This window comes from Triticum urartu, chromosome 1 (genome assembly GCF_003073215.2).
Source record: "Triticum urartu cultivar G1812 chromosome 1, Tu2.1, whole genome shotgun sequence".
Lineage (NCBI taxonomy): Eukaryota > Viridiplantae > Streptophyta > Magnoliopsida > Poales > Poaceae > Triticum > Triticum urartu.
Window position 1 is genome coordinate 402,766,226 of NC_053022.1, and position 9,934 is coordinate 402,776,159.

Consider the following 9,934-nt stretch of genomic DNA (forward strand, 5'->3'; position numbering starts at 1 on the left):
GAGCTGTGAGGGGCCCATGAGTGTGGGGGGCGCGCCGCCTACCTCGTGGACGCCTCGCTGCTTCCTTGACGTCCACTCCAAGTCTCCTGGATTGCGTTTGTTCCAAAAAAGATCCTCGCGAAGGTTTCATTCCATTTGGATTCCGTTTGATATTCCTTTTCTGTGAAACACTGAAATAGGCAAAAAAACAGCAATTTGCACTGGGCCTTCGGTTAATAGGTTAGTCCAAAAAATAATATAAAAGTGCATAATAAAGCCCATAAACATCCAAAATAGATAATACAATAGCATGGAACAATCAAAACTTATGGATACGTTGCAGACGTATCAAGAATCCCCAAGCTTAATTCCTGCTCGTCCTCGAGTAGGTAAATGATAAAAATAGATTTTTTGATGTGGAATGCTACCTAACATAATTTTCAATGTATTCTCTTTATTGCGGCATAAATGTTTAGATCCGAAAGATTCTAGACAGAAGTTTAATATTGACACAAAAAATAATACTTCAAGCAATGCTAACCAAGCAATCTATACCTACTAATAAAGCAAGGTGTGTTTCTCCAATTTTTTCATCCGTTCACCGTCAAAATTTATTTTTCTATCCGATGTGATACTAAATTTTTGTGCGTTCGTCTGTTTTTTTTTATTTAACAACTCCAGATTTTCGTACTTGGGCCGCACACGTTGTGGCCCAGCCAAGCCTGCCTACTTATTTGCCTGCTGATGAAGCTGCAAAAACTCTATTTGACTACCAATGCGGTAGATAGTCAGAGTTTCGCACAGGCCACCCAAAATTGTGCCGGCTTGTTTCACTTTTCCTTCCAAATTTATTTTTTTACCTTATTTCGTAATTAAAACTTTTCAAACAAAGTTCAGATTTTTTTTCAAATTTACAAAAAATGTTCAGAATTAAAATATTGTGTTCTTGTTTTAATAAATGTTTGGAAAAATAATTTTTTTCCCGTTCCAATTTTTTTTCGAAATTTAGGACATATTAAAAAATCCAAAAATTATTTGTGTTTTCCAAAATTGTTCGGATTTAAAAACTCATTTAAGAAAAAAATCCAAATTCGAAAAATATTCATTTGTTAGTAAATTGTTCACAAATTCAAAATAATGTCCAAGTTTAAAACACATTTTATAAAATTGGTCTGAATGCTCAAAACATGTTCCATTTTTAGAAGTCGGTCACTACTTCAATTTTTTTGTATTTTCATAAAAGGTTAATTTCTTCAGAAAACGATGTCGTTTCAAATTGTGTTAATGTTTTTTTTCAAAATGGATGGAATATTACAATCATTATTCGTAATTTTTTAAAAAATGTTCATTTTTCCAAGAATATTTGAAAATTCATATTTAAAAAAATATTTTTATACAAATCGGACGTTGCAGTATGTTCCTAAATATTCATGTTGGCCATTGGTTAGCAGTAGGTGTTTGTTGCCATGGCTAGCAGCACGTGCTCGAGTCTTTAAGGTCATGTGCTCAATCGTTCAACCCGTCGTTTTTCTCGATTATTACTGTACCTTGCAAATAATGGTTATTTCGGTGTCTGCCAGTAACTGGCCCAGACGTGATCGGTTGTGCGTTCCACACGCTATTTGATGCAACTAGCGTCATATAGTAGCGCCCACGCAGCTGCCCCAAGAAAAGCAAAAATATACATATAGATTTTGTTCCATCCATTCCACACGTAGTTCCCCATTTTTTTGTTTATCCCCAATTGGGCTTACTACACATTTCTTTTCCTGTCACAATGACAAGTAGCAAAAAATTAAGGGTGCGAGGGGATTGAACTATGACCTTCCCTATTGTGTCGATGGACAAAGCCAACTCGGCTATCTTGCAATTATGGAATAGTCCCACCTTGGAATTTTATACTAAATCACACCAGTTTTTATATGTCCCTAAGTTATCTGGAAATAAGAAGGTTGTGTGAGAATAAGGAAGTTGTCCCGAGAATCATGTGCAGAACGAGGTACTCCACAAATTATTGCTGGAGGTAACTTGCACGTGTCAATAAAATACAATATGTTGATTGGCTATAACCTATAATTGAAAAAATTATGGGCACATGCTAATAAAAGAGAATATGTTGATTTTGCTCTAATTAATAAAAAATGTGGGCACATGAGCGCAAAAATAGTTGAAGAGAATAAACCCTGATAATGAAGGGACATGCATGCCTGGTTATGAGCTAATTATGACAATCAAACAAAATTTATGCACTATAATTAGTAATCCATTCGGTTACATCGTCGTAGGAGAGAGTGGTCGAAGCAACCGTGCCTCGAAGATCGCCGGGTAGAAACAAAATGAGGATGCAACCACAACTCCGACTAGGTCAGAAACAATGTATATGACTATTTTAGAGTCATGCCTAGGTCTATAATTTTTGTAGCAAACTTACTTGCAAATTATATTTGCAACACTAACAACAGCTCGGTTGATGGAGGAGGTGACTATAGGAGAGGCGCTAACCAACGACACCCCGACGCGGCCGAGCACTACTGCCGACTATCTCCTCCCATTATTGACAGTCGTCGCCCACATCATTCCACTAACACAAGGTTGAACTACCACCGCCGACGATGACAGGAAGGAGAATAAGCGACAATATAGATCGGGCGTTGCGTTCACATAGAGGACATGGAAGAGTGTGTGTTCGGATGTGGGGAATGCTGAGATATTATTTTTCTCCCGTTGCAACGCACGGGCATATTTCCTAGTCATGTCTTATAAAAATAACATAGCCAAAGAAAGCTTATCCCTACAAAATCATATAGTTTGGCCATGCTTCATTTTCTTCACACAAAATGCTCCCATCATGCACAACCCCGATGACAAGCCAAGAAATTGTTTCATACTTTAGCCTTTTCAAACTTTTTCAACTTTCATGCAATATATGAGCGCAAGCCATGGATATAGCACTATTGGTGGAATAGAATATGATGATGGAGGTTGTGTGAGAAGACAAAAAGGGAGAAAGTCTCACATTGATGCGGCTAATCAATGGGCTATGGGTATGCCCATCAATTGATGTCAATGCAAGGAGTAGGGATTGCCATGCAACAGATGCACTAGAGCTATAAATATATGAAAGTTCGACAAAAGAAACTAAGTGGGTGTGCATCCAACTTGCTTGCTCACGAAGACCTAGGGCATTTTGAGGAAGCCCATTGTTTGAATATACAAGCCAAGTTCTATAATGAAAAATTCCCACTAGTATATGGAAGTGACAACATAAGAGACACTCTATCATGAATATCATGGTGCTACTTTGAAGCGCATGTGTTGAAAAAGGATAGTAACATTGCCCCTTCTCTCTTTTTCTCTCATATTTTTTTGGGCCTCTTTTTTATGGCCTTTCTCTTTTTTTCTTTCGAAGAACTTTCCTCACATGGGACAATGCTCTAATAATGAAAATCATCACACTTTTATTTACTTACAACTCAAGAATTACAACTCGATACTTACAACAAAATATGACTCTATGTGAATGCCTCCCGCGGTGTACCGGGATATGCAATGAATCAAGAGTGACATGTATGAAAGAATTATGAAGGTGGCTTTGCCACAAATACGATGTCAACTACATGATCATGCAAGGCAATATGACAATGATGGAGCGTGTCATAATAAACGGAACGGTGGAAAGTTGCATGGCAATATATCTCGGAATGGCTATGGAAATGCCATAATAGGTAGGTATGGTGGCTGTTTTGAGGAAGATATAAGGAGGTTTATGTGTGATAGAGCGTATCATATCATGGGGTTTGGATGCACCGGCGAAGTTTGCACCAACTCTCGAGGTGAGAAAGGGCAATGCACGGTACGGAAGAGGCTAGCAATGATGGAAGGGTGAGAGTGTGTATAATCCATGGACTCAACATTAGTCATAAAGAACTCACATACTTATTGCAAAAATCTACAAGTCATCCAAACCAAGCACTACACGCATGCTCCTAGGGGATAGATTGGTAGGAAAAGATCATCGCTCGTCCCCGACCGCCACTCATAAGGAAAGCAATCAAAGAACACCCCATGCTTCAAATTTGTCACACAATGTTTACCATACGTGCATGCTACGGGACTTGCCAACTTCAACACAAGTATTTATCAATTCCATAATTACTCAACTAGCAAAACTCTAATATTACCACGTTTATATCTCAAAACAACTATCAAGGATCAAACTTCTCATAACATTTAATGCACTCTATATGAAAGTTTTTATTATACCCATCTTGGGTATCTATCATATTAGGACTAATTTCATAACCAAAGCAAATTAACATGTTGTTCTAAAACACTCTCAAAATAATATAAGTGAATCATGAGAGATCAATAGTTTCTATAAAATAAAACCACCACCGTGCTCTAAAAAGATATAAGTGAAGCACTAGAGCAAAATTATCTAGCTCCAAAGATATAAGTGAAGCACATAGAGTATTCTAATAAATTCTGATTCATGTGTGTCTCTCCCAAAATATTTGTACAGCAAGGATGATTGTGGTAAACTAAAAGGCAAAGACTCAAATCATATAAGACGCTCCAAGCAAAACACATATCATGTGGTGAATAAAAATATAGCCTCAAGTAAAGTTACCGATAGATGAAGACGAAAGAGGGGATGCCTTCCGGGGAATCCCCAAGCTTAGGCTTTTGGTTGTCCTTGAATTTTACCTTGGGGTACCTTGGGAATCCCCAAGCTTAGGCTCTTGCCACTCCTTGTTCCAAAATCCATCAAATCTTTACCTAAAAACTTGAAATCTTCACAACACAAAACTCAACAGAAAATCTCATGAGCTCCGTTAGTATAAGAAAACAAACCACCACCTTAAGGTACTGTAATAAACTAATTCTTTATTTATTTTGGTGTTAAACCTACTTTATTCCAACTTCTCCATGGTTCATACCCCCCGATACTAGCCATAGATTCATCAAAATAAGCAAACAACACACGCCAAACAGAATCTGTCAAAAACAGAACAGTATGTAGTAATCTATAGGTTTCGAATACTTGTGTAACTCAAAAAATCCTGAGAAATTAGGACATCCTAAATAATTTGTATATTGATCTACTTCAGTTGGAATCAGTATTTTATCGCTTACTGGTTAAAAATGAAAATTATTCTCGTGAGCACATACTTTCTGTTTTTTCAACAAAATCAAATAACAATCATCCAAGAAGATCCTAAAGGCTTTACTTGGCACAAACACTAATTAAAACATAAAAACACAATCATGATAGAGGGTAGATGATTTATTTATTACTAAACAGGAACAAAAAGGCAGAAACAAAAATAAAATTGGGTTGCCTCCCAACAAGCGCTATCGTTTAACGCCCCTAGCTAGGCATAAAAGCAAGAATAGATCTAGGTATTGCCATCTTTGGTGGGAAATTCTTCAATTGAACACTTATAGCCCTTATAAGATTCTTTATTTATGCAAATGATCAAACTCCTACATAGGAAATCAAGAAATTCACTTGTATCAAAAGGTTCCTTAACGATATCTAGAAAGTTGGGGTGAACACTTATTGATTTGAGATCTTCATTTTTATTACTAGAAGATTCACCCTTATTGTTAGGAACATAGATAAATTTGGCAACTTGGGTAGGAGGAGGATTTGAGGTGTTTTAAACGGCAGAAAAAGCGGACCCCAAGTTGGTAATAATCTCTTCAAGTTTATCAAATCGAGTGGAATCTTGATCTATCATTAACTATGGGTTCCTTTTCCTTCAGATTTTTCACAGTAACTCCTACCTTAGATCCATATTGATTAATTTGATTGTGGATCTTTTTATCCAAGTTTTCAATTAGCTCTACAGTGGCAATTTTATTTTCAATAATATCAAGCCATTGCATCACATGTTCCAAAGTTAAAATAGTTCAATTGACCAAAAGAGGTGGTGGGCCTAACAAATCTATCATAGCATTATAAGAATCAAAAGTATGGCTTCCCAAGAAATTCCCTCAGGTGATGGTGTCAATAACATATCTATACCAAGGAGTGATGCCTACGTAAAAATTGCGAAGAAGAATGGAAGTAGATTGCTTTTTAATAGATCTATTTTGAGCATTGCAAATTCTATACCAAGCATCTTTTAAGTTTTCTCCCTCCCTTTGTTTAAAATTAAGAACTTCATTATCGGGAGTGTTAAAAATGATAGGAGAAATAGCCATGAGGGCAAAATAAACGATCTAACACACGCACACAGAAGAGGCAGGCGAAAAGAGACAAACGGAAAAAGGTCAAATGGAAAAGAGATGAATAAAACGGCAAGGGTGAAGTGGGGGAGAGGAAAGAGAGAAGTGAATGGCAAATAATGTAATGCGAGGGATAAGAGTTTGTGATGGGTACTTGGTATGTCTTGACTTGGCATAGATCTCCCTGGCAACGATGCCAAAAATCCTTCTTGCTACCTCTTGAGCATGTGTTGGTTTTCCCTTGAAGAGGGAAGGGTGATGCAGCAAAGTAGCGTAAGTATTTCCCTCAGTTTTTGAGAACCAAGGTATCAATCCAGTAGAAGACTACATGCAAGTCACCTAGTACCTGCACAAACAAATAAGAACCTCGCAACCAATGCGATAAAGGGGTTGTCAATCCCTTCACAGTCACTTACGAAAGTGAGATCCGATAGAGATAATAAGATAAATATTTTTGGTATTTGTGTTGTATAGATTGAAAAGTAAAGATTGCAAAATAAATAGTAAACTAGAATTGTAGATCAGAAACTTATATAATGTAAAGTAGACCCGGGGGCCATAGGTTTCACTAGTGGCTTCTCTCAAGATAGCATATATTACGGTGGGTGAACAAATTACTGTCGAGCAATTGATAGAAAAGCGCATAGTTAAGATGATATCTAGGCATGATCATGAACATAGGCATCACGTCCGTGTCAAGTAGAACGGAATGATTCTGCATCTACTACTATTACTCCACATCGACCGCTATCCAGCATGCATCTAGAGTATTAAGTTCATAAGAACAGAGTAACGCATTAGGCAAGATGACATGATGTAGAGGGATAAACTCAAGCAATATTATATAAACCCCATCTCTTTATCCTCGATGGCAACAATACAATACGTGCCTTGCTGCCCCTGCTGTCACTGGGAAAGGACACCGCAAGATTGAACCCAAAGCTAAGAATTTCTCCCATTGCAAGAAAGATCAATCTAGTAGGCCAAACCAAACTGATAATTCGAAGAGACTTGCAAAGATAACCAATCATACATAAAAGAATTCAGAGAAGATTCAAATATTGTTCATAGATAACCTTAATCATAAACCGACAATTCATTGGATCTAGGCAAACACACCGCAAAAAGAATTACATCGAATAGATCTCCAAGAACATCGAGGAGAACTTTGTATTGAGATCCAAAGAGAGAGAGAAGAAGCCATCGAGCTAATAACTATGGACCCGAAGGTCTGTGGTAAACTACTCATACATCATCGGAGAGGCTATGGTGTTGATGTAGAAGCCCTCCGTGATCGAATCCCCCTCTGACAAATCGCAGGCAAAGGTCCCCAGATGGGATCTCACGGGTACAGAAGGTTGCGGCGGTGGAAGTGGTTTCAGGGCTCCCCTCGATGTTTTCAGGGTATATGAGTATATATATAGGCGAAAGAAGTTGGTCGGTGGAGCTACGAGGGGCCCATGAGGGGGGCGCTTGGCCCCCTGGGCGCGCCGCCCTACCTCTTGGCCGCCTCGCTGCTTCCTTGACGTCCACTCCAAGTCTCCTGGATTGCGTTTGTTCCAAAAAAAAGATCCTCGCGAAGGTTTCATTCTGTTTGGATTCCGTTTGATATTCCTTTTCTACGAAACACTAAAATAGGAAAAAAACAATTTGCACTGGGCCTTCAGTTAATAGGTTAGTCCAAAAAATAATATAGAAGTGCATAATAAAGCCATAAACATCCAAAACAGATAATATAATAGCATGGAACAATAAAAAATATAGATACGTTGGAGACGTATCAGTGGTCGACACGCATGGCAGCCATAGCGACCTCGTTCGCGCGTGCGACCGCATGCTACTCAGCTCCATGTTATACTTCGTGTAAAATGGCTGTGGGCGGCGCTTAATTGCAGGAGGGGGGCAGTTATTTCGGTGGAAGGTTTCGCTCCGTCTGTCGGGCACGTGGGACGGGAAAGGAGGAGGATGGTGTGGGTGGGGTGTGGATTACCTGACCATATTGACGAGGCCGCGCGGCAAGAAGAAGGGTCAGTGGCGAGGAGGCCACGCGGCAAGAAGAAGGGTCGCCGGCGGGGAGGCTGCGCTGCAAGAAGAAGGGTCGCCGGTGAGGAGGCTGAGCTACCAGTAAGCAGCAGTGAAGGTTTGAACTTGAAAAGCAAGGAGGAACAGTGGAAATGTGGCTTTTGGTAGGACGGAGCGAGCGGTAGATATTTCCGCGGTGGCAAAAAAATTTCGCCCGGTGCCACGAGAAACTGGCGCGCAAGTGTGGTTCAAGCGGGGGCGTTGGACTGTAGACGACGAAGCTTCCTGCGTAAGCCAGACAAGATGATGCGCCAACATATTTTATATCGTATCACACATGATTCTTTCTAGTAAACTGTTTGTGGTATACCTGATTTTTCCATTATGTTATGAAAGACAAAATGGTGTTACGGAGGGAAAGGATGGTGTTTGAATTGCTAGAACATTTACGTATAGTGAACATGCTACTAGTACATGAGTGTTGTGTTTAAATTTGGAATTATTCCGGGTTCGTTTGGCATTTTTAAGCATTAATTGAGTTTCTGGGCATTTAATGTGCATAATTAAAATTTGAACTACAAGCACATGCTCCAATGCACCAAAGTTTGCTGAAAAATACCATGTGTGTCTTTGGGTGAATTTATAGGTCCCATGCAAGAAATGGGAATAAAATTCAAACATTTGGGTGTCGTGGCTCGGCCGGAATGATTGAGAAACTTGGTTTTTTAATTCCTATAAATCCAAAACACGGCTGAAAATCATGAAACTTGGCATGGTGTCATGACATGGCACCAACATGCTGCAGTAATTTTTTTGGCCGAATTGGGACAAGCTTTAGTGCAAGCTTCTTGCAAACCAGAGCTTCCCTCAAGAAGGCTCCTAGTTCCGAGAGGGAACGTGTCACCTCCGTGTGCGAAACGACATACGTACACTCCCTTCTTCCGCCTTAATTTTTGTACACTGGCAGATTAGACCAAATAGAAGTATCGTGCTAAATTTTAGAATTATTTTGTGTTCATTTGGCCTTTTTATATATTAATTGAGTTTTTGGGCATATAATGTGCATAATTCAAATTTGAACTAAAAGCACATGCTCCAGTGCACCAAAGTTGTTTGAAAAATCACATGTGTGTCCTTGGGTGAATTTCTAGGTCCCATGCAAGAGATGAGAGTGAAATTCAAACATCTGGGCGTCGTGGCTCGGCCCGAAAGATTAAGAAACTTGGTTTTTTAATTCCTGTAAATCCAAAACACGCCTGAAAATCATGAAACTTCACATGGTGTCATGACATGGCACCAACATGCTGTGGTAATTTCTATGGCCGAATTGGGACAAGCTTTGGTGTAGGCTTATTGCAAACTGGAGCTTCCCTCAAGAAGGCTCCTGGTTCCAAGATGGAACGTGTCACATCCGCGTGCGGGACGACATACGTACACTGCCTTCTCCCGCTTTAATTTTTTTACATAGGTAGATTAGATCAAATAGAAGTATCGTGCTAAATTTTGGAATTATTCCGTGTTCGTTTGGCCCTTTTATACATTAATTGAGTTTCTGCGCATTCAATGTGTATAATTCAAATTTGAACTACAAGCACGTGCTCCTGTTCACCAAATTTGTTTGAAAAATCACATGCGTGTCCTTGGGTGAATTTCTAGGTCTCATTCAAGAGATGAGAGTGAAATTAAAACATCTGGGCAT